Raw genomic sequence first — 27111 nt, forward strand, 5'->3', positions numbered from 1 at the left:
CTAGCCACAAAGCCAACACCAGACTTACGAATAACTAATGAAATGTGTTAAATAGGGTAGTGTAGAAGACACTGTGTTAATGGCAGTAAACTTCTGTAATTAATTTTTTAATACTATCTTTAGAATCTATATTTTACTTTAATTGAACTATATACCTGAACACTGCACAGTGTAAGGTGTTCTATGAACTCTCCAGTTGGCTCTGCAATCATGGCTTCTTCAGAACAAACTCCAATACATCGGGAAGATCACAATCAAACAACAATTTAAGCTGGCCATCTCAAATATTCATATAACTGAAGATGTAAAAAGTACCAAGGTATATTTAGGAATGTGTACCTTTGCTAACATATGGTAAAAGACACCTGTATGTACTTGTTATCATCCGAGACAACTCCTATACCATGATGAAAACATGTCAGCACAATTTTCTAACTTGAGGTAGGTCAGAGATGGCTTCTGGAGTCGTTTTCTCTATGTAGTGATCTAAGGCTCATGGTGGAGATCGTACATACGTCACATGCAGAAGCGAAGACATGGAGTGTAATTTTAAGAATCATTAGAAGACATTAGTACACAGGGAACACGAAGAGGCCAATCTGTTAATCAGATAATTATCAAACCCAGGGCTGGTAGGACGGCCAAGAGTACGCACACTCACCCAGCTACAAACTGCCATCCTGGTGTCTCACAGGCACTGCGAGTCATAAAATGTGTGCACTACCCATCGGATGAGCATTACACTGGCTTCCCATCTAGCGGAATTAATTTGTGGATGTTCAAGATCACTCAGCATCCTTCGTGAAGAGTTGCAGAGTTGTCTCCGACACTTTGGAACAAATTACAAATTTCTGTACAACCTACAGGGGGCACTGCATCGGTGGCAGAGCCGCACCCTCAGCCGATCATGCTACTCGCAGCAACGTGCTGCTCACGAATGGAGAATGACAATCAAAGCAGACAAGCACATTTGAAAATCTGAGGAGAGAAACAAATCGCACTCCTGAAGTTTGAGGAGAGTGGGTGGGAGTGTGATTGGAGTGAAGATAAATTTTTACTCAACACTGAGAATGTTTGTGATGCTTATTGCTAATGAACTATAATTTTGTATGGTATGCGTGTGTTGTTGTGATTGCGTGACTGTAATTTTGTGTATTCATTCACGACAGATGATATTACGTATTTATTGAAATAAAACAATGCAAATATGAAAAGATCATTGAGTTGACCAAACTTTGACAATGATCTCTCTCCCATCTTCGTGTTTCTTATACTCATAGCCGATGGCTTGGGCGCAATGTTCTATTCTATGAACTCCTTGGCTTTTTTCACAAGATCTTGGCTATTCCTTGTTCACCTTGGCATCTTGGTTTTCTATTATCATCGCTTTTCCGAAACCTTGTAAATTCTTGGCTTTTTTCATTGGCTCACCTTGGAATTTATGAAAATGAGTGGTCACACTGCTTGGGCCACATTCCAGGCAACAAATGTTGCTGACTGTTGTATTATTGAACAAAATATTAATCATATTTCTTAACAAACACAGTTCAGGTGAGATCGCGCCAAGATTTCCAGAACGAAAACGTACACTCGCACGTATCTGTGGCAGAGATCTCCCAGAGGCCAAGTTCTTGTGAGCGGCTCAAATATGGTGAGACTTGGCCATGGTTTGGGTGCCATGATGGATTGAACATTCACAGGTTGGGCCCGTTTGGTTTCTGAAAACCCATAGTCCCGTCTTAGTATCGTCAAAACAAGTAATGGAGGGAAAGCACGATTAATTTTAACAAGCTCAAATGAGCTAAGATCGCCGTCCTCTTAATGATGACGTCAGAAAAAAACGAATGTGACGTCATTGTGACGTCTCAGGTTTGCGATAAATTTATCTGTGCTAATGCCCGGCTTGATTCCTGCAAAACAAAATTCAAACAGCTTGCCAAGTTTCGGAGATAATGGTATAGGCGATTTCCATTAGCGGCGATATTATGACGTCAACTTTTTTTTCGGAAGAATTTCCAAAATCGGAGATGGTTACTGCCTGCGCATGGACTTTCTGCATATACATGGCAAGTTTCACGAAGATCCGATGAAAACTCTGGGTTGTGAAACAAAAAGTCAAAAAATAGGAATGACGTCATAATGATGTATCATATGTGCGGCAATTCATCTCTGCTAATGCACTGTTCGATTCCCGCAAACAGAATTCAAAAATCTTGCCTAGTTTCGGAGATAATTTTTTAGGCGATTTCCATTAGCGGAGATATTTTGACGTCATAACTTTTTTTTCTAGGAGGAATTTTCAAAATCGGAGATGGTTACTATCTGCGCAGGGAATTTTTACATGTATATGCCAAGTTTCAGGAAGTTTCGATGAAAACTGTAGGCTGTGAAACAAAAAAGTCCACAAGAAGACGATGAAAAACAACAATGTGAGTAAGACTTAGAGATCCTCCAGGAGGATCTAAAAACGCAATGTTTTGGCACAGGTATAATGGGCCGAATGGCCTCCTCCTTTGTTCAGTTTCCTTGTTATTCCTTGTTAATGTTTCACTTCCATTCCACTTGCAATTGGATTGGCACGGACTGATAGAGACCTGTGGTGACGTGTCGCCGACATGCAAGGTTTCACTCGAATCAATTGGCTGTGTGACGTCATGAACTTTCCCATAACTGAAGGATTCTGTGTAGCAGTATCACTCCACTTGCAAGTTCCAAACACGTCCAATAATAATAAAAAATAATAATAAAAAACCCGCTTTCGATTCCTACCGACCCGTTTTTCATCACGTTCAACTTGCCATGTATGGTGGTGTTTACCGGTTCATTCATGTTGGGTAGATTCCATGAAGTTTGGGCAATTTAGCAGAACTCTGCTCGATTTCCATGATAATGACCAAGTGTTTGAGTAGAGCGATCCCTCATGCACCCAAACTCAAAATGAGGAGCATGATGGAGTGTGAACGTGATTGTGCTCCTCAAAAATGATGCTCTGTCAAACCTCTCGTTATAAGGGACATTTTCACAAAAGCGGGTCAGGTAACGGTAAAGAACAAACTAAAAAAATCAACTTTCTTTGATATTCTCGAAATAGTGCTTGAACCCCTTATAAGGCCTAGAAAAATGTTCAAATGATGTCAGCAACGCAGGATCACCATAAGGGCCTCTGCACTGTTTGGGCAATATATGCTTGATAAAAATTCTCGGACAGTCTTTACCGTTACCTGACCCACTTTTGTGAAAATGTCCCATAAGATCATGCTCTCTTTGGAGGGAAGACCAGTTTAGCGTCGTTTTGCTTCAACGAACAAAAATTTTTGGGAAACACAAGATACAACTTGAATAAAAGTGATCTACGTCACTTGTGAACTCCAAAGTCTTAAATAAAGCTCTATAGAGCAGGGCCGTATTTGGCAATTATCCAGGCAGCAAAATTTATTGACTCCATTGCCTTTCTGCCAAAACCGCTCCATCTTTCAAATGAACCCCTTCGCATTGTTATGCAACACCCATTGCCAGGCAACCACACTGTGGATGTACCCTCCGATTGTCTCTTGGAGATGCAATGCAAAATTCCTCGCAGAAATGAACACTTGCCGTGCCGTGCAAAATTTTTGACACAGCGACTTATAAAAGGGTGGCTTTAGCAGAAACAATGGCCGAGGAGGCGGCGAAGGAGGTGTAACGACTGGTGGCTGCAGCCATATGGCTCAACGAAAGAACACACCTGCACTGACAAAAATAATCCGCTCGAGCATTGCAGCGAAATACGACTGCAATTCTGGGTCAAACATAATCTCTACCAATTGGTAAGTGAAAATAATGACGCACTGGTTAATAAATAATACAGGAGTGACAATCTTACAATCTGACAATGAGAAAGTAAAATAATGAAAACCATGAATGAAGGAGAATGACGAAGCAAAAATGACAGTTTTCTTTTCCCATCTGAGTGCTTGCCTGCTGATTTGTCCATTATCTTCTCATATCCTTGTTCACATAAAAGTGCATTGACGAGCCCTCATATATTATATATTAGCAGGGGTACCTGGCATCGCCCGGTGCTGTGCTAATCCTGTTGGCATTTTGAAGAAATCAAATTGTGGATTTTTTTTCTATTTTTTTTTGTGGGGTCGAAAACGCTTCCCGACACACACAAAGGAATGGGATCGGGAATCATTTTATATTAACTTTCAGGTAGGTACAAATGCTTAGTCACTATCGAGTGATTTTTTGAAAAAACTCCAAAAAAAAAGAAGACTTTATTTTTGCCTAAAACACTCCCTGACACTTACTGGTGAACATCTGAAGGTTTGACGAATATCTGTTTGGCCATCTCTGAGAAAAATGGTGACACACAGACAAACCTCTTAAAGTATAGGAGATAGAGATAGAGATAGAGATAGAGAGACACTGTTTCATCTTTTAGTAGAAAAAGTAGAGGGGGGGAGTGAAAAATCCAGCTCGACCATAACAGAAAAACAATACCGATTACAAATAATGTGTGTGTGTGTGTGTGTGTGTGTGTGTGTGTGTGTGTGTGTGTGTGTGTGTGTGTGTGTGTGTGTGTGTGTGTGTGTGTGTGTGTGTGTGTGTGTGTGGGTGGATATATATATATATATATATATATATATATATATATATATATATATATATATATATATATATATATATATATATATATATATATATATATATATATATATATATATATATATATATATATATATATATATATATATATCTATATATATATATATATATATATATATATATATATATATATATATATCAATATGAGCAGCCCGTTATTCTGTCGTTTCTAATGCTACAAGAAACAAAAAAAAAAAATGTTGTTTTTCCTGTTCATGCAAAAAAAAAAAATTAGTAATAAAATGCTTAATGTTTCACATATATTTGTTATTTTGGTTTGGATTAAATCCATCTATGATATGAAATTTGGCTTATGGTAGATTCTAAGTCTCCTTCCCCCCCACCCTCAATCCTAGCTTTTGGTTCAGTCCACTATGTGGATTGCCACATATGCAAAATTATGCAATTATTGTTTTAAAAAAAGAAAAAAAAAGCTATATGTTTTATATATTTTGTTATTTTGGTATGGATTAAATCCATCCATGTTATTAAGTTGTTTTAATACTTGTTTCAGTTGATTTGGGGGATGGTTTGGATATGTATCACTTTTGGAATGGTACTATCCATCTTCCTCCCTCCCAAGATCCTGGCCTGGTTTGATTTATTTTTGGAAAAAAAATTATTTATGTGTTATATATTTTAAAATTTTAGGTTGTGTGCACTAGTACAGAGATGAAGTAACTTCCACGCGTTGGAATCACCATCATGGCTTCAGTAGTTATTGGGGTAGGTCGGGCTACAGTTTTACATTGATTTTAGAGGGGAACAATGTGAAGAAGAAGTACAAATTTGCATTTTCGCGATTTCTTGATGTGGTACTTTCACGATGTATTTTGGCATCTTTTTAAGTCTTGGTTCTTTAAGTTCAGAAAACGCTTGGGAATAAAAGGTATGGCTTTTAAATGCTTGTGATTTCACTCGATAGTAGTTTATAAGGCTATCATAAAAGCCTGGTGTTGGCGTAGTGGTTAGGGTGTTGGGCTTGGGATCTTAGGGTCCAGAGTTCAAGCCTTGTCTAGCTGCTGAATTAACACCAGGTGGGGTTGACTCAACCTGTCATCCTTCCAAGGTTGGTGAAATGAGTTCCAGCGTACTGGTGCCCATAGCAGCATCACATCAATGGTGCCCCCATAATTGGTAGCAGTGGTGATGCACTGTTGATCATAGCCAGTTGAAACCATGAAGTCATGCCACCACAATAAGTGGAAGTATTAAAAAAAAGCCATTCATTGTGTACACATTTGAATGGGTGGCCATTTTTCCCCAGCATCATCTCTCTATATGGAGTACTACCGTACTCCATGATACCCTTCTCTCTTGCAGGTTATAGTGGTGATCGTATGCCATTTCCAACAAGTAGTCAGGAGGACCCAAAGTTAACTATGGTGTTCACAGTGGAACAAAAAGTGAAAATCATGACTTTGTAGTTTGAGATTTAAAAAATCTTACGTGCAGATGCACCAACAATACTGTCAGTATTACAATGTTCACACCCGTAATGGACCACTGAATGCTCCAGTGGGAGCATTCAGCAGTTTGTGGAGCACTTCTAAGCACTCGGAAGCATGAAAAATCAAAGCAAAGGCAACAGTGGCCGCTCACAAAATGTTATCAAGGACCAAGGGAACATTGATCTTGTGAGAGATTCTGCAATCAAAAGTCCTAAGAAATCCCACCATCGGCATTCGTGAGAACTGGCGATCTCAGCCTCATCTTCTATGTGGTGCATTCTCATTTCTGAGCTCAAGCTCTACCCTTACATCATATCTGTAAGGCATAAGCTAACTGAATAACATGGCAAGCCGAGTAACAATGTGTGATTGGTTCAGTGACCGAATGGAAAGGTACCAAAATTGGATCAACTCCTTGCAGTACAGTGATGAAGAATGTGGCTATTAACAATCACATCTTCTGGGGTGCTGAGCCTCCTGAAGAGGTGTCTGAGACGTCTCTCAAGGGTCCCAAGTCCACTTGCTTCTGTGCATTGAATGCCAAATGGGGTATACTCATGGGACCATATTGGTTCGAGGATGCCAATGGTAAGACAGTGAGAGTCAATGGCAAGCGGTACCGCAAGGTCTTACACCGGTTCGACACTGATCTCGGTCAACTACCATCTCCAAACCAACTCAGACTTGCATGGTTCATGCAGGACGGTGGGCCAACACACACTGCAGGTGAAACCATCGACTTGCTCCACCAGCTGTTTGGAAATCATGTCATCAGCCTGGGCACGGCGCACAAGTGGGCATCTCACAGCCTCACAGCGGATTTGGATCCAATGAATCCCGTCTTTGAATCCATTGTAAGAAATGCTACTAGCTCAATCAAAATCTCCATCATTAACCACCTATGTTTGTTCAAACTGCAGCAACAGGCTTCCATTTTTAGTTTTAAAAAAACCCCAAAAACTCGAGCATAATTTGAATATATAACGGCTCTTAAACAGCAATATCAAATTATAATCTCTTTCAGCTATCGTTTTGAGATTAGCTTTCCGAGTTTTATAAATAACCATTTGCCTGTGCAGATAAAAAAAAATTAAATTGCAAAAATTGCTTCTTTTTCAGCACATCAAGGTTTATGCACAAAAATAAAGACAGTGCAATTAAAGTAAACTAAAAGTTTCTTCAACATTTCGTTTAACAACTGAAATATGGAAAGTAAGCATCTGCATTAAACAAAAGCCTTAAGTCAGGTTTCAGATGCACCACAAAAAGGACATCCGTCCAGGACTAAATCGGAAAAGATGTGCAGCAAGTCATTCATGGATCGAGCTCAATGAGATGGTCTCCACCACAATACAAGTTCTTTTAGATACAAGCCAATGATAAAAACTTTCCCAATTAGTCTGAGGGTTTCAACCACAAGCAAAGATACCCACTGCAAAACATTCCATTAAGGGATTATTGCCAGGTCAAGCCAGATTAGATCTGTGACCTGCTACAGTTACCATGTAAACCTGTACTAACCTGTTTCATGGTCTGGTTGTCGGCGACTAAACCGTCTCCCCCACCAGGTTTTCTGGTGAGGAGGGTGTTTGGATATGGACACCGAGCAGAACTAAAAACAAAACCTGTCAAAGGGCCGAGGAGCTCCTTGAGAGCCAACGGCCATCCATATCTAGTGCTAAACTGTGTCTGCAGACGTCCTCCTGCAGTTGGGTTACTTTTGTTGAGGAGGTTGGTGGCAGGATTTGCACTCCGGCCACTGTGAAACACTTCATTGCACAAATCCCACAAATGTAAGGAAATCTGAAAACCCACTCCATGGGAGTACCTCCGATGCTACTGTCCGCCGCAGGACAGCTCACCGGATGATGGGATTGGGCAAAGCCTTTGGGACCCCCATTCCTTGGTGATAGGATGAAAACCATTGGATAGACCTCCAGGATAAGATTGCGGTGGTGTGTGACGAAGTAGTGCTGAGGTGTCATCCACCAGACGGCAGTCTCCTTGGGTTAACCTGAAGCGGACCCTTTGGGTGGGTGCCTGGAATGCCCTATCTCAAAGAGAGGATGATCATCTGTCTTCTGTTATCATCTGAGCTCAAGCGTTTGAACATAGCTATTGCAGCACTCTCTGAGGTTCGGATAGTGGAGAGATCATGGCGGGTGGTTACACCTACTATTGGTCTCATCACTCTGATGGTTACCATGCCCAAGGAGTTGCTGTAGCTGTGTTCAATAAGCTGACTCCAATGGTAATTGAGGTAACACCGGTCAACGAGCATTTATGAGACGAAGGATTCGTCACTCCTTGGGTGTCATTTCCCTGATGTCTGTATATGCTCCAACTGAGGGGAGTGATCTCACAGTTAAGGACGCATTCCATGCCACGCTCCACGCTCGTGTATGTGATTGATCAGTGCCCCAGGCAAGATACTCTCCTCATCATGGAGGATTTTGGTGCATCAACTGGAACTGATAGGGATGGTTATGAGATGTGTGTTGGTCCCCATGGGTCTGGAACTGTAAACCAGAATAACACGAAGTTCCTTGACTTTGCAAGAAGTCATGGACTTATGGTGGCTGGTTCGTGATTTTCAGTGCCCACACGCTCTTCGCTGGACTTGGTATTCCGACGTTGGTGGTGTGGCAAAGGAGATTGACCACATACTCATTGAAGGTGGCTGGAGGATTATCCAGAACTGCAGGGTCTACCGGAGTGCTCAGTTCCTCAATACTGACCACAGGCTTGTTGTAGCAACTCTGAAGTTGCAGCTTAAGTCCGGGAGAATGGTATAATCCCAGACTCGGCTGGATGTTGACAAGCTCAAGGATGAGAGGATAGCTGAGGAGTTCGCAAACAGGTTGACTGGAGCTGAGTGCTGCTAAGGGTGGACAAGAAGGCCTATGTGCCAGGAATCTATGAGGGGTAGAGCATCTCCTGTGGTGAAATGATTCTCGTCCTGCTACCAGGAGAATTCATGCATTGCATTCCTCCAAGCCCATCCATCGGTGTACTGCATTAAGAGCGGAGAGTGGTAGGCTCTTGACAGAGGAGTCCGAAGTGAAGGCCCGCTGGGCCGGTTACTTTGAGCAGCTGTACCAGGCTGATCCACCAGCTGGCGAGTTGGATGTCAGGAGTGTTACTATCCCTACTGCTGACCCTCCAATCAACTGTGGTCCACCTTCATTTGTGGAAACACAGGCTGCGGTGAACCGGTTGAAATTGGGTAAAGCTGCTGGGATCTGTTGCATCCATGCTGAACTTCTCGAGGTTGGTGGAAATATATATTTATATATTTTGTTTATGTTGAAGGCTTCAGTCACGGACTAAATAGTCCTCATCGAGGCCAAGCCTTAAATAAAGGAACTGCATTGACAGAAAAGTAAGGAAAGAGAGAATAGTCTAAGAGTATTTGAGGAAGTAAAAAAAATCTGATTTTTGAAAAGGAGAAGGTCATAAGTGTTTGGGAGGACTTGAGAAGGTAAAGAGTTCCAGAGTTTGTCAGTGGAGCGGAAGAAACAAACATCGTAACGGCCCACCCTTGAGTTGCCAATGGCCACACAATAATTATGTGATCCAGTGGCTTGTCGAGTATTCTTTGGTCTCACTAATGGTGGAGGTATACAAGCAGCAAGTTCTTGTGAGCAGAAATCGAAGTAATATTTGCAGAAAAGAGAGAGAGAGCCTACAATGCGGCGTAATTTGAGCGGGTCGAGTTTTGAGGTCACATTGGAAGAGTTGAAAAGTCTAATAACTTTGGATTCAATTCTGTCCAGTAAGTATGTGGAGCTGGAACCTCCCCAGATGTGGGAGCGGTACTCTATACAAGGACGAATCAATCCTTTATATAGTTGGAGAAACTGTTCAGAGGAGAAGAATCTTCGACATCTGAACAGGACTCCTTATTTATTCGAGGCAGACATATCTATTTGTGTAATGTGTGGATTCCAGGATAAATTTGATGCTAGAGTGATACCTAGTAGGTTTATCGTATCACATGGTGTAATTGTAGAGCTTTCATAGGAGATTGGAGAGTTTAGAGGAGTTTTAGAGAGAGAGAGAGACAGATGAGAAGAAATTGAGTTTTTGTAGCATTAAAGGTCCCATGACACTCAAAACTTTCTGGTTATTTATATATTAACTTGACCTTCCTCGTGAAGAAATCACCCATGTTTCTTTTCTAAAATAAAAAATGGGATAATTAGACCAATATTTCAAACATTTCTGGTGCTTTTCACAACTTGATATGCCCCGCCCCTTAAAAAAGTTGACTTCAGCGAACCGCAGCGTTGACGTCACATACAGAACCGCACAGGGTGGATTGACTCGAGATGTCGCGTGCCATATAAAGTACGTACAAATGCATTGTGCACATGTGTTTGCTATCTCACTGATCGTCTTGGTTCCTGTGATTGTTTCGCGGAAATAAATTCTGCTTCTGAGCCGTGTATGCACAATAATCACGAGGCAATTATTATCTTGCCAAAACGAAGTTTTGCAAGATATGTTAGTCAGCTTGTATGTTTTTTTTTTTTGTCTGTAATCACGTATAAAAAAATTCTGCAGAGCACAGTCATCATCGGAAATTTTTGTAACTTCGCATATCAGAGGCCTATAGAGGTCCCTTTCAGTGCACAAAATTTTGAAGGTCGAGGTCAAAGGTCAAGGTCACTTTGGCGCAAATCAGGGGAGTCGACGAAACCCTTATTTTTTGAGTAATTTTGATCGGATCGTCTTCAAACTTCATGGGAATATAGTTCATGGTCTGGCGCTCAGCTGATTAATTTTTGGTGGCGATTGACCTTGACCTTCATATGTTTTTTTTTATTTTATTATTTTTTGGTCTGTAATCACGTATAAATCACTCTGCAGAGCACAGTTATCATTGGAAATTTTTGTAACTTCGCATATCAGAGGCCTATAGAGGTCCCTTTCAGCGCATAAAATTTTGAAGGTCAAGGTCAAAGGTCAAGGTCACTTTGTCATAAATCAGGGGAGTTGACGAAACCCTTATTTTTGAGTAATTTTGATCGGATCGCCTTCAAACTTCATGGGAATATAGTTCATGGTCTGGCGCTCAGCTGATTAATTTTTGGTGGCGATTGACCTTGACCTTCATATGTTTTTTTTTATTTTATTATTTTTTGGTCGGTAATCACGTATAAATCACTCTGCAGAGCACAGTTATCATTGGAAATTTTTGTAACTTCGCATATCAGAGGCCTATAGAGGTCCCTTTCAGCGCATACAATTTTGAAGGTCAAGGTCAAAGGTCAAGGTCACTTTGTCATAAATCAGGGGAGTTGACGAAACCCTTATTTTTGAGTAATTTTGATCGGATCGCCTTCAAACTTCATGGGAATATAGTTCATGGTCTGGCGCTCAGCTGATTAATTTTTGGTGGTGATTGGCCTTGACCTTCATGGTTAGCACCTCAGGTTAAAAATATTTGACCCCAAGGTCAAATTTTCAAGTTTTAGGAACCATATCGTGTCGTACCTCAAATTGAACACCTTGATGAGTGCTTTCCAGATATATCAAGCTTGAGACATTATGACGTCATTTGGTGACGTTATGAGGCAAAAGCATATTTTTCATGGTTACTCTGCAGAACGATTCTCATCGGAATCTCTCGTAGGCAGATATTCCTCAAGGAGTCGCTCCTGGTGGATAGCAGCTCTGTTCACCTCAGTGTGACCTTAAAGAAGTCACACGTGGTCACCTTTTGGCAAGATACGGGTCACCCTGCGGGTGACATTGGTTTATTTATTCCTTTACTCCCTTGTCGTAGTCGTGTACAAATACAATAGATGTATGCACAATAAAGGGCTATACCATGTCCACAAAACATAACATGTGACTGTTGAACCTTTCCATTAAAAAATAAACTTACAGGGACATACAAATAAATACTAAAGATTAATATTGCATCATTTCAAGGCGCAAGGAGATAATTTTAAATTCAAACAATGTGAAAAACCTGCACCCACATTTTTCAGCTTATTGAATTGTTCGTTGAAACCAGCCTGCTGGGATAGGTACAATTCCACATACATGCAAACCAGGTACGGCTGCACTCGACATACATGGGTTTATTCTAAAGTGAAGGTACTGCTTCCATTGGCTTGCTATTCATTAACATTTAGCCAAAATGCTTTAATAAATGAACAGGGAAAAATATGTTGGCACAACGATGAAAGACAAATTTATCTGTCCTATTACACGGCCTCATAGCCTCGGGACTCTTACGCATTGACTTTTCATTGTGTGCATGCTAATACAAGTTACTTGTCAACTCAAGAGTCTAGACTCGTCCGATAAATCCGTCGTCCGTCCGAGTAGTCCGATAAATCTGACGTGCTGTAGCTTTCTTTTACTTTTCTCTTTTCTTCATTGTTTTCTACTGGCGCTACATGACGACAGTAGGAATGTTGTTGTTTTTCTTTCGGCTGCTCCCGTTAGGGGTCGCCACAGCGGATCATCCGTTATGATCCGCATACTGATTTGGCATAGGTTTTACGCCGGATGCCCTTCCTGACGCAACCCTGGTCGCCTCTTACGACACAGGGATAAGGATTGGGTTTCGCCATGATTCTGGGCTGCCCTACACCCTCTCATAGCTCGGCCCAGCGCAGAGCGCCCGTCCTCAAGCGATCCCCCAACCCAAGCCTCCGAGTAGCCGGATTACAGGCGCACGCCACTACGCCCGGTCTTGACGACAGTAGGAATAAAATAAATAAAAATGCAACAGAACGTCAGATTTATCAGACAACTCTCGACAATTGTGTCGCAAGGTGTGTGCTGCACACAAGTTTTCATCACATCCGGACAGCGAGACAGCGGACAGTTTCTTCTTTCCTTCTCTGAATTCGCCTTTATTACATCGATCAAGAAATGTCTTTAATCCCATCAATGACCGAAACATTTTCAAAACCCCAGTTTGCCATAAGTGTTCGCTTTCCATCAACCATTCTATTTTTTCTAACATCAGTGCCAACTCACCCCTCTCTCTCTCAAAGCAACCACCACACTCTTCTCCCTCCAAGCCTCCCTCTCACCTCTCTCAAAAACTTCCTCCTCACCTTTCTCCCTCAACTCTCCACTCACCCTTCTCCCACCATTCATCCTCCTCACTCACCCTTCTCAAAGTTGCCGCCCCCTCTCATCCACAAAGCTGCCTCCTTCCACTGCCCTCTCACCTCCATCTCATCACTCCACCTCCTCAAATCCTCAACTTCTTTATGCCCCCTCTCACCCCCCCACGCCCAGCACCACAGAGCCTTTTCTCCTCCTCATCCGGCCCCTTCCCCAAGCTATTCTGCAATCCCCCACATGCTTTCAACAACCCTCCTTAACTCCCCCTCCTCCCTTGTTCTCCCCTCCCCCTCCCCTCGCACCCCCTGCACCAAAAGCCTCCTCCCCTCCCTCTTCATTAACAGTGTAAACTTCAAATTTCCGGGGCTTTGGCTTAAACCTGACAGATCTTTCCATGCAGGTTCCCGCTGACAAACCAGACATAATCTGCCTCAAGACGTCTCTGACTCCTGAGTATCTCTCCCTAGTTACTCCCTCTTCCGCTATGACAGACCTGAGCCTCGTCCTGGTGGAGGAGTTGCTCACTTCATCAAAGACTCTATTCCTCACTCTCCATGCCCTGCCCTTGCTCCCCCACACCCCAGTAATACCTCTGGCTACGGCTTCCCCTCCACTCCCACCTCATGTTTATATGTGTACTGTGCCGTTCACCAAAGAGTGATGACTCCATTTACACCTCACTATCCGAAAACATGGACCATCTTCTATCTTCTCATCCAAACTCTCTCTTCCTCATATTATGTGGTGACTTCAATTGTCATCATGCCAGTTGGCTTGGTGTGGGTACCTCTCTCATCTGTCATGGCACTTCAGCAAAAGCTTTCTGTGACTCAATGGGACGGACTCAATCGGTCAACTTCCCGACACTGATCTCAACCAATGTTACTCCATCGCTTCTGGATCTGATTTCGACAAATTTCCCTGAAAATATCTGCTGCTCTTCCTTCGCTCCAATCGGTTGTTCTGACCACGTCCTTGTCAAAGTGGACATCTCTCTGGCTGTTATCAGAGAACCACCTCACCGCCGTCGAGTCTGGCATTTCACTCAAGCCGACTGGCAGGGTCTCCAAGCAGCCATCGAACTTATAGACTGGTCTCCTATCACTACTTTCTCCAACATCAACTCATCCTGGGAATTCTTTCAAAGAAACTTGCTCTCCCTCATGCACAGATTTATCCCCTCTCGTCTTCAGTTGTCCGACCTTTCCTCCCGCCCTTGGTTTACTGAAGCTTGTGGCGAGGCAGTTGTCCTGAAACAACTTGCCTTTGCCTCATGGAAAGCAAACCCAACTGAGGGTAATCTCAGTTCTTTCCATAAAGCTCAGAATAAGTGTGTATCTACCCTCAGGAGAGCCAGAAAACAACATCTTTCTAATCTCAAGTCTGAACTTTCAAACCTCTCTCCCTCCTCAAAATCCTGGTGGCATCTAATCAAATCTGTTTCTGGTGTATGTTCCCCCTCCATCCCCTCCCTTACCTCAAATGGCCACACTACTGATACCGCACGTGAAAAGGCTGAATGCCTAAACTCGGTGTTTGCAGCTAAATCTTGTGTCCAAAACCCATCGCTTTCTCTACCCACCTTACCCAGTCGCAGCCAACTGTCCCTGGACTCTGTGTCCTTTTCTCCTGATAAGGTGGAGGTGGAGGTGGAGAGCTTGCTGTCAAAGCTCGACTCAGATTCTGCAACCGACTCAGATTGGAAAGAATGCCACGAGTATGTTCGGCTGTTCTATGTGCATAAGGTGGCTACTTTGATGAGTCAAAATTTAGATTAAATTTTGTTCAACAAAACGATTCTATTATTTCTGGAGGGCAATTTTGTTCCGATTGGACAAACCTTTGTTGAGTGAAGGTGAAAAAATGTTTAAAAAATGTCTCTATGAGGTCAAGTTAAAAAAAAAAAGTCAACCCAGTGTGCTTTGTGTTTGCATTATTGGTGCAAAGTTTCATTTCCAAAGACCCTGCTGGCTCCGAAATACAGTTCGGAAATTGATACAATTCAGACATTTGTAGTGTTGAAAGTACAGGAACAAAAATGGGGAGAATTTTTTTTAAATAGTGGTTTGGTTTTTTCATTTTTTGTATAAATTGTCGAGGTTCGTATGAGAGCTAACCCACAACGCACAGCAAGGGGGGTATGAGACAAGAGGGGCGGGAGAGGGGGGGATAAAACAGTGGGGAACAGAGACATTAGGAGATCTGTGGAAAGGAGAAGGATAGGGCATGGAACACGGGGAACACAAGATGGACATTACAGGAAATTTCAGGAAATTAAGCAGGGAATTTGAATTAGGTGGGTTTAGGGTGGATTAATGGGGGTAGAAAAGATCAAGGTTTTGGATGGGGGAAGATAAGAGGTGGTGATGAACAGCTGCTTTGAAGGCCTGGAGGGAAGAATGGGATTGAACAGAGTGAGGGAGTTTATTCCAAAGGCGGGAAAAAACGAGGAATGAAAGAGTGAAGATGTTTCGGGATTCGTGATTTTGGTAGTTTTACCAGAAGGGGGTTGTTGGCGGACCTTGAGCGACGTGTGGAAATATGGTGGGGACAAATCGCAGACACAGCGGGGGGGGGGTGGGGGGGTGGGGGTGGCAAGACCAGTGAGGAGACGGTAGAAGACAGAAAGACCACTGACCTGCCTGCAGTGAGAGATTGAGAGGCCCAAAGACTCAGCCTCACCGAAGGGGATACCAATGATCCGAAATGCCTTGGTTTCCACAGCGTGAAGCCGAGAAAGGTGAGAGGCAGGAGCACCAGCCCGAGGAGAGAGCAGTACTCCATCAGGCTGTGGACAAAAGTTTTGTACATGGTCAGTAGCTCAGGTGGGCCGGGGAAGGACTTTGCACAACGGAGGATTCCCAGTCCTTGACTGGCTTTGGAGGCGAGGTTGGAAATGTGGCTTTCCCAGGAAAGATCACGGCAGATAGTGAGGCCCAGAAGCTTGAATGAAAGGACTTCTTCCAGAGGATTGTTGAGAAAGTAGATGGGGGGGGAGGGGGGGCTATCAATGGTCCTTTCGGAAAGACATCGTGAAAGTGTGAGATTTGTCTGGATTGAAAGACATGTTCCACGTGTTGGACCAGTTTGTGATTTTATCCAGATCTGCAGTGAGCGAAGAAGCTGCTGCTTGCCAGTCTGAGGGATGACAGATGGTACAGCAGAGGGTGGAGTCAACAGCAAAGAGATGAAGAAGAATTTCCAGAGAGTCGGAGAGATCATTGATGAAAACCAGAAAAAGAACAGGGCCCAGAACGATACCTTGAGGAACTCCAGCCTGGACAGGAAGAGGGGATGAGAGAACTCCATTTCAGGCCACACGTTGACTGCAACAGGAGAGGAAGTCTGCGAGCCATGAGTGGAGATGGCCTTGGATACCATAGGAAGAGAGTTTGTTGAGCAGGGCAGGGTGCCAGACCATGTCAAAAGCATGCGATATGTACAGGGATACGGCTCGGATTTCCTGTCTGGCATTGAGGATCTCCATCCATTAATGGGAGAGCAGAAGCAACATATCCAGAGTAGAGTGACCTGGTTTGAAACCAAATTGATGACCGGAAATCAAGCCATTGGACAAGAGGAAGGATTTAATGTCTGAAGCGATGATGGATTCCATAACCTTGCTAATGATTGGGAGAAGGCTGATTGGTCTGTAGTTGCAGGGATCTGTTTTTGCACCTTTTTTATGCAGGGCAGTGATGTTTGCAGATTTCCAAGCAGATACCAGATGACCTTGGGCAAATGAGAGGGTGAATAGAACTGAGAGAGGGTGAGCAAGAGCAGAGGAGAAGGTTTTTAGGACACGTGGGCTGATGCTGTCTGGACTGGTTGCAGAATCTGAGTCGAGGTTTAACAGCAAGCTCTCCACCTTGTCAGGAGAAAAGGACACAGAGTCCAGACTCAGCTGGGTGCGATTGGGTAAGTTGGGTACAGAAAGTGATGGGTTTTGGCCACAAGAGTTCGATGCAAACACCGAGTTTAGGCATTCAGCCTTTTCACGTGCGGTATCAGCAGTGCGGCCATTTGAAGTAAGGGAGGGGGGGATGGAGGGTGAACATACACCAGAAACAGATTGATTAGACACCACCAGGTTTTGGAGGAGGGAGAGAAGTTTGAGAGTTCAGACTTGAGATTTGAAAGATGTTGTTTTCTGGCTCTCCTGAGGGTGGATACACACTTATTCCGAGCTTTATGGAAAAAACTGAGATTACTCTGAGTTGGGTTTGCTTTCCATGAGGCAAAGGCAAGTTGTTTCAGGACAACTGCCTCGCTACAAGCATCAGTGAACCAAGGGCTGGAGGAAGGGTAGGACAACTGAAGATGACAGGAGATAAATCTGTGCATGAGGAAGAGCAAGTTTCCTTGAAAGAATTCCCAGGATGAGTTGATGTTGGAGAAAGTAGCAATGGGAGACCAGTCTCGAAGTTTGATGGCTGCTTGGAGACCCTGACAGTCAGCCACACTCGACGGCACTGAGGTGGTTCTCTCATCCCCGCCAGAGAGATGTTTTCCTCGCAGTCTAAGAAACTCTGTGGTACCGTTAAAAATTGTGGGTGCCAATTGTAGAAACAAACCCTGCAACAGCAATAAGCTTTCCCGTATGCCATAGACAGTGTAGGGGGAGGCTCAACGAAAGATGTTCTTTCAGGTGCAGAACCCGTCAAGCATCATCAAACGTCTATCTCTGATTCAGGGTGAGGCTAGTCACCGTTGCGATCCAAGACAGGATTTGGAGTGCAGTTGAAATCTTCTCCTCTGACAATGAAACTTTGAGATATAGAGCCAAAAACGATATGTTTTTCGATTTGGAATCTATTCCCCCCCCCCCCCAACAAGAGACGCTTTCATCACACTCAAAACTACAAGGTTTCTTGTGAGAAATTGGTGAATTGTTCCTCGTCTTCCATTTATGTTTCTGGTGACTAATCATTCCATCGTTTCCACTCTCCACCTGTTCATCCACGACATTAACATCGTCTCTTTATGGATTCAATTGGTGGGGGTGGGGGGGGAGAACAGGAGAGACAACTGGAGTTACCTTTGCCAAATTACTGCAAATTGATACAGCGTCTGAGACTGCCCTTGTGGACTCGTTCTCCCTGTTTTTAGGGGAAAACTGTTTCATGTGACCAAAGCTTCCACATGAAAAGCACTTGAGTGTACCTGTGCAAGTACAAACTTGATAGCAATGTCTATCCAGAGTGAATTTCATCGTAACGTTTAACTCTTCATTCCCATTTTTAAGTCCCACGTGTGTGTACACGCTCCTCCGAAAAGGACATCCCGTGTTTTTCATCAAACTTTTTCATCCCCAACAGAATGATCACCATTTGAGAAACGACCGTTCCGTATTTTGACAAAGCGTCAGTAAGCAAGTCACCTTTTAAGTGCCGGTGGTACTTTTGAAATAACAACTTCATGAGCAGGGGTGTCTAACGGGCATACCATTGATGACAAAGCAAACATAATAAGGCCTGAGGCCTCCAGCAAACAAGCGTGCACATACAGTACAGCACTGCTGCGTAACGGCTGCGCTGAAAGTAATATTTGAAGTTCAAATGCCACCGGGGTCTATTGTGTCGCCTATACCCCCCCGTTTCCCTGCTCCGCCAAACTCTGCAGTTCGGATCCCAGACACTGCAGCAATTAATCACACGGGGCAAACAAAAGCCATGATGGCTGGGGCATCGGGCAGGCCTCCCGTCACTCTCACTCGGGTCTAGTTTCTGGCGATAGATCTCGCTGCATTAAGTTGTTGACATGAAATCAGGCGCAAATTCAAATGTGGGGGCCCATGCAATCGCCCGAGTGGATCATTACAGAGAAATCAGTTGGTGAATGTCATAATTGGTGTTGTTGAGGGTGTAAACCCCAGTAGGTCAAAATCAAAATGGATAATGTTGGTGGCAGCTAGGCACTACTGTATCAGTATGGTCGAGTGAACTCTTTGGATCAGAGACAAAACTGGCTGTCCCACATCTAATCATGCAGACTTCAATATCCCGGACTATTTTCAAGAATTTGATCCACACGGTAACAGTTAAACCCCACCAACAGATTATAATGGTTATGATGATAAAAAAAAACATGATTGAGGTTTTTAACTTACCTGAAGTACAATATCAAATTTGTTCATTTGTGCGCATCACAATCATTGCTGGGAGTGCAGCTGTGCCATTGATGCAGTGGCCCCTGCAGGTGAGAGCAGCAATCTGTAATTTGCACAGAGTGGCCACGACAACGACTCTTCACGAAAGACACCATGGGATCTTCAATGTCTAACAAAAACCAGTGCTGGAAAATCTATGGAAGGGGAGGATGCGCATGATGCCCTGCCTTGCATGCGAAACAATATGGTGATGGTCTATAGCTTGGTCGGGATTCAGACCCAGGCTCGATAGCTGAGCGGTGAGTGTGCAGACCTCTCGGCCATCATGCAAGTCCGCGACATCCGGTATTCGTTAATCGTTTCACTACAACTCCTCAAATGCAGAAACATATTGTAGTTTCGATGGCTCAACCAATGTCGAGCTCGTAGTGGCGGGAAGGTAAAAATTCCGCGACGTCCCAAGCGGCTTACCTTTTGAGGAGATGTTCCAAATGAATGGTAGACATCACGCGCGTGGGACGTGAGGAGAGACAAAAAAACCTTAAAGCTTTTAAAACCAACTGGTTTATTTCCTGGAACCCAAACAACCAGGGGAAGATTGACCTGACGAAAGGAATACGATGGTGGGTTGGGAGGAAAGAAGGGAATGCAAGTAATAAATATTAACTAGCGATACCCGTGTACATGCACGGGATAGCAGTACAACATAGCTGGTAGCAGACGACAGACCGTACACGGGGAATGACAACAATATGCATTGTGCAAAATGCAAGTGGTACTATGGAACGCCAAGACTTCCCAAACATTGTCGGCATGTCCGCTAAGTGCCACGGCAATTTCATAGGGATCGTGTGACGGCGAGCCAAGTTTTTAGTGTGCAAGCTTGGTATTATAATAGGGATATGCAAGGTGGGTAAAATAAATCTAAAGAACTGGGGCACCACACACCAGGCTCAGTCACTGATGGGAGGGGGACAAAAAACAAACCGGGGGGGGGCTCAGCTCTGGTGGTAGTAGGGATGAGCAGGCAATAAGGAGGGACAAGGAAGACGACGACAAGACAAGCAGACAATGGGCAGGATGATAATGAGGGATGATGAGGTGATAGGCAGGATGAGGAACAGGCTCCAGCCGATGAACACGGGCAGAGGCAGGCAGCAGGATGACCTCCTCAGAGAAAGCTCTCCTCTCACTTTTTCATCAGACCTTTTCCTCCCTCTGTCGTGTTTGCCTCAGACTCGCACATCACATCGGTGATTGTCTTCAGCCCAACTGCCCAATCAGGCTCCCCCTTCTTCTTCTTCTTCTTCTTCTCCCGGGGCAACGCTCCGCCCCTCCGAGGCGTTCCAGAGCTCCACCCCTTGGGAGGCGACAACCGCTCCTCCCCTCGCTCTCGAGGCCATCCAAACTCCACCCCCTTTTTCTCTCCCTTGCCGGGTCTCCCAGCACCCACAGGTCGAGGTTGACATCGAGATTTCACACACAATTTCTTTACCACAATCCCTAACTAATTATGACCAAGTACCACCCCCTGTATGGTGCACATTCAAACAAGACAATTATTAAGCTAACAGTTCCCTACTTAATATATCAAGACTGCGAACTATTCATACACGGACCATGCTACTCTGTATACTCCGATCTGCTATATGTGGTGACATCTAACCCCCTCCCCCTCCCCCCACCACAAATGAAACAATACATTTAGGCAGAAAATACAACCTCAGTGGAAGTTCCTGAATTTTCTCTCACAAGAGTACTTCTGAACGTGATCCATGATGACGGTTCCCCTTACCCGACTGTTGAATATCATCAATTTGATTCACGAATCACGTTTTATATCTGATGGGAATATTCTGGAAGTATACGATTCCTTAAATTCAAACTTCTTTGATTGTGATATAAAAGGTCCTAAAACTCATCGGTCAGATGCAATGAATGTCAACACAGCAATACAGTGGCTTCAAATGAATACAAGCAACTGTGTGCAAGTAGGAAGTGAGATAGACAACAGCATTCACGCCCCGAGATGTGAAACAGAATGTGCTGTCGTAACTTTCTCTTTGCCATGTTGGCTGCAGGTGTATACATACTCCAGGTACATTGTAGACAGAACATCGTTATTGTTTTTGACAAGGCTATAAAGCATTCCTATTAAATTAATTCCTATCCTATTAAAGCCTGGTGTTGGCGCAGTGGTTAGGGCAGCGGCTTCGGATCCAAAAGGTCCCGAGTTCAATTCCCGTTGGGCCACTGAATTAATACACCAGGGGGTTGACTCAGCCTGTCATCCTTCCGAGGTCGGCGAAATGAATACCAGTATACTGGGCCGGTGTATACCCCGGTTAAAATAGGTGTACCATATCCCTGTGTCGTAAGAGGCGACCAGGGTTGCGTCAGGAAGGGCATCCGGCGTAAAACATGTGCCAAATCACTATGCGGATCATACGGATGATCCGTTGTGGTGACCCCTAACGGGAGCAGCCAAAAGAAGAAGAAGATAAAGCATTCCTATTGAAATGATTACACAAATCACTTGGAGGCTCAAAATAAAGAAAATAAATAACAACATCATGTCAAAATGTTTAAAGAACCGAGAATGTCAACAAAGAGATGGTGTTGCACAAGAATAGTGTGTCAGGTTGATAGATTGCACCGTGGTTAACAAAATGCGACACGGTTACATGCTTTATTTCACAATATCCCAAGGAGTGTTGCTTAATGAAATCATATAAACACTTGTGTGGATCAGCCCACTACGTTCGCCTCGCAACAAATCGCTACAAAGGCACAGGCTTGTTTTAATTGTGGATAGTGAGTGTCCTTGAGATGCTGTGTTGTCATAATTTATACCAATCATCATAAAAACATTTTTTTGTGAAAAAATTATTTTTAATATTGGTGATATTACAGTTTTTTCAGCAATTGAAGTTGAAGATTTAAAGTTGAAATAAAAAACCCCAAACCCTTAGGACATACACATGGGAAGGATAGGAACAGACCAGACATTTGGTACAATTACATAAAAGCTCGAGGGAGTAGTTCGTTGATGTGATGTGACAGACACTGCACTACACACACACACGCACACGCGCACACACACACACACACACACACACACACACACACACACACACACACACACACACACACACACACACACACACACACACACACACACACACACACACACACACACACACACACACACACACACACACACACACACACACACACACACACACACACACACACACACACACACACACACACACACTACCGGTCGTAGTGGCATGCGCCTGTAATCCGGATACTTGGAGGCTTAGGTTGGAGGATCGCTTGAGGACAGGGACTCTGCGCTGGGCCACACAATGAGAGGATGTCGGGCAGCCCAGAATCATGGCGAAACCCAATCCTTATCCCTGTGTCATAAGAGGCGACCAGGGTTGCGTCAGGAAGGGCATCCGGCGTAAAACTTATGCCAAATCAGTTTGCAGATCATAACGGATGATCTGCTGTGGTGACCCCTAATGGAGCAGCCGAAAGAAGAACAACATACAGTGGGGAGAACAAGTATTTGATACACTGCCGATTTTGCAGGTTTTCCCACTTACAAAGCACCAAGAGGTCTGTAATTTTTATCATAGGTACACTTCTACTGTGAAAGACGGAATCTAAAATAAAAATCTTGAAAATCAGATTGTATGATTTTTAAATAATTAATTTGCATTTTATTGCCTGAAATAAGTATTTGATACATCAGAAAAACAGAATTTAATATTTGGTACAGAAACCTTTGTTTGCAATTACAGAGATCAGACGTTTCCTGTAGTTCTTAAATAGGTTTGCACAGACTGCAGCAGGGATTTTGGCCCACTCCTCCATACAGATCTTCTCCAGATCCTTCAGGTTTCGGGGCTGTTGCTGGGCAACACAGACTTTCAGCTCCCTCCAAAGATTTTCTCTTGGGTTCAGCTCTGTAGACTGGCTCGGCCACTCCAGGACCTTGAGATGCTTCCAACGGAGCCACTCCTTAGTTGCCCTGGCTGTGTGTTTCAGGTCGTTGTCATGCTGGAAGACCCAGCCATGCCCCATCGAAAATGCTCTTGTTGAGGGAAGGAGGTTGTTAGCCAAGATCTCGTGATACATGGCCCCATCCATCCTCCCCTCAATACGGTGCAGTCGCCCTGTCCCCTTTGCAGAAAAGCATCCCCAAATAATGATGTTTCCACCTCCATGCTTCACGGTTGGGATGGTGTTCTTGGGGTTGAACTCATCCTTCTTCTTCCTCCAAACACGGCGAGTGGAGTTTAAACCAAAAAGCTCTATTTTGGTCTCATCAGACCACATGACCTTCTCCCATTCCTCCTCTGGATCATCCAGATGGTCATTGGCAAACTTCAGACAGGCCTGGACATGCACTGGCTTGAGCAGAGGGACCTTGTGTGCGCTGCAGGATTTTAATCCATGACGGCGAAGTGTATTACTGATGGTTAATTTTGATACTGTGGTCCCAGCTCTCTTCAGGTCATTGACCAGGCCCTGCCGTGTAGTTCTTGGCTGATCCCTCACCTTTCTCATGATCATTGAGGCTCCACGAGGTGAGATCTTGCATGGAGCCCCAGACCGAGGGAGATTGACTGTTATCTTGAACTTCTTTCATTTTCTAATAATTGCGCCAACAGTTGTTGCCTTCACACCAAGCTGCTTGCTTATTGTCCTGTCGCCCATCCCAGCCTTGTGCAAGTCTACAATTTTGTCCCTGATGTCCTTCGACAGCTCTCTGGTCTTGCCCATTGTGGAGAGGTTGGAGTCTGATTGATTGAATGTGGACAGCTGTCTTTTATGCAGATAGCAAGTTCAAACAGGTGCAATTAATACAGGTAATGAGTGGAGAATGGGAGGGCTTCTTAAAGACAAAACTAACAGGTCTGTGAGAGCCGGAATTCTTACTGGTTGGGAGGTGATCAAATACTTATTTCATGCAATAAAATGCAAATTAATTATTTAAAAATTATACAATGTGATTTTCAGTATTTTTGTTTTAGATTCCGTCTTTCACAGTTGAAGTGTACCTATGATAAAAATTACAGACCTCTACGTGCTTTGTAAGTGGGAAAACCTGAAAAATCGGCAGTGTATCAAATACTTGTTCTCCCCAATATATATATATATATATATATATATATATATATATATATATATATATATATATATATATATATATATATATATATATATATATATATATATATATATATATAAATATATATATAAATATAACCCACCCACACCTCTCACCTGTGAATGGAGGGAAGAGCCAATCAGCTCTCACCTAATCAACTAAACCAAGGTGGTGAGGATTATGCAAATAATTGACACCTCTCACACTCCTCCAGCCGAAGCTGCGGTGAGAGGAGTGTGGAGGAACTCTGGGAAGTGTTTGAAACAGCAAAGCACTACCTTGTGTCGGCATTCTTGGGTTGCTTTATGCAGCTTCTTCGGCTGGAGGAGTGCGGGACGTGTCAAATATATATATATATATATATATATATATATATATATATATATATATATATATATATATATATATATATATATATATATATATATGATTGCGGGGGGAGGAGGTGGTTTAAAACGGAGAGTTGAGGTGATTCCAGTTTGGGTTTAAATAAAAGTAGAATGCACCTGCTCATCCCATCCCCGCAAAGCCTGTCCGCATCCGCTTCGTGTAAAAATAAAATTAAGCGGTGTAAGAAGCGAAGAGGGGGACATTGTTAATGGGACATTCATCACAGCCTTTTTAGGTGCTGAGTTGTTCATGATGTGTAACAACACACCAAGAGGAAGTCAATATAAAAGTGCAAAATGGAAAGCCCGTCTGCATTCAAAATACATTATGGAACTCCCTCTCCCCCCCCCCCCCCAAAGCAATTACACAACCAGCTACGATATCAGAACCCGCATCACGACGGAATGTCTTTAATCTTCAAAAAAAAGCAAACACAACAACTGCAGAGTTCATGGAACACCTTACCACACGTGGTCATGAGAAAAAAAGGACATGGCCGGATTCTGCGAGCAGCAAATGTGATTGGTCGAGATGAAGTAAAATGCCATAATATTTTGCTCAAGTACTGCTCGATGGAAAGGCTTGAAAGTGTTAAAAAGCTGATTTGTGTTTCACAGTGTTCACATGTATAATTCAACTGAAACAAAACATGAAAAATTTTAAAGGATCTAAAAAAAAAAAAACGGTTTCCACCGTTGACTCAGCGTCTTTTACATCACCTTATCTTACATGTTGCATTAGTTCTTCGTGCCTGTTGTTTGTGTCCTTTATGACGTCGCTAAAAACAGTAAGGTATCTTTGAAATGATTTTCAATTTTGTTTGACTGCCAGACAGGCAGACAGACTAGAAAAAATAAAATCTCACTTCTCTCTCACATGTGCGATCAGGACAAATTAAAAGCTGCAGCACGACTAAACTACAGGTTCATTTTCGGATTCATGTTCAAAATAAAACATTCAATTGAAATTAAGTTGTTCCTCGTTTCATACATTGACGACTGTAGACAGACAGCCAAAGTCAACCAATTGCTTAACCCTGCTTTTCACTTTGTGTGTGCGATGTAACAACACCTCCACCTGTACTGCCATCAGCAACACAAATGTGGTGCTCTGCCTTCCACTCTCTGCTTTGTACCATCTATTCTCAAACACTGCTCCCTATCTACTGAATGATTCACACGTTCTTCCAGTACACCTCACTCCTAGTTAATCTTCCAACATCCAGACTGACTTCACACCTCAACTCGTCGAGAACTCGCTTCCCCCATCGATGGAACCAACTTCCAGATGCTGTTCTGTCTCACTCTTCCCCCCATGGCTTCAATCAAGTAGTGCACCACCATCTCTTGTCATTCCCAATTGTGACCCATGATCTTTATTACCCCCATTGATGTTTCCGAACCCAACCCTCTTACTTGCTGGTTTCAGTGTTTCCTCCTTTCCTCCCTCTCCTCTTTTCCTGTTAATTCATTCCTTGATGTTTGTCCCACTGGCAGTTCTACCTTGCTCTTCCATGAGCCTCACTCCTGCAAAGAAAACAAAACAAACATCCCAAACGGGTACAATACATTGGCAAGTTGTCCAAATCCAGTACATTAACTGGAACGACACTCGGTAGAGCGCATACCTGTGCCAGGCTGAACAGGTTACGTTTTGTATCACATTGATAGGCCAGATCTGGATTTGGACGTGAATCAAAATCGAATTGGCTTGTCATTGTTACCTACCCAACTCATCCATCAAGTATATTCTGAATCTGTCCACAATGTTTTGAGATATCATACTCGACTGGACATGGTTGTTGGCCTCCTCGCTCAGTGGTGAAGAATCACTTTTAAAATTTTTAAATGTCATATCCGGATACGGATCCGAGTCTTCACCAAAATCTAATCGGTTAGTCCTTGTCACACACACAACTCTTGCACCAAGTTGTGGCCAAATCCGTCTGTAACTTTTTGAGATATCTTGCACACAAACAAACAGAGACAGACAGACAGAAAGGGGTGAAAACATAATCTCCGATAACCTTCAGTGGCAGAGGTAATAAACCCAAAAGCGTCTTGTAAAAGGAGATAACTGCATAAGGGACAACCATGTCAGAGAACCACCTCACCGCCGTCGAGTCTGGTATTTCACTCAAGCCGACTGGCAGGGTCTCCAAGCAGCCATCAAACTTACAGACTGGTCTCCTATCACTACTTTCTCAAACATCAACTCATCCTGGGAATTCT

General features: G+C 43.5%; 1 protein-coding gene across 6 annotated transcripts in view; it reads right to left on the minus strand.

Annotated features, from left to right (window-relative positions):
- LOC147025528 (poly(U)-specific endoribonuclease-like) overlaps nucleotides 1-27111 on the minus strand; it is a 106339-nt gene that overhangs the window by 6848 nt on the left and 72380 nt on the right. The window lies entirely within an intron of this gene.

Source organism: Eptatretus burgeri, chromosome 6 (assembly GCF_056783735.1).
Source record: "Eptatretus burgeri isolate ZD-2024b chromosome 6, Ebu_testis_v1, whole genome shotgun sequence".
Classification (NCBI taxonomy): domain Eukaryota; kingdom Metazoa; phylum Chordata; class Myxini; order Myxiniformes; family Myxinidae; genus Eptatretus; species Eptatretus burgeri.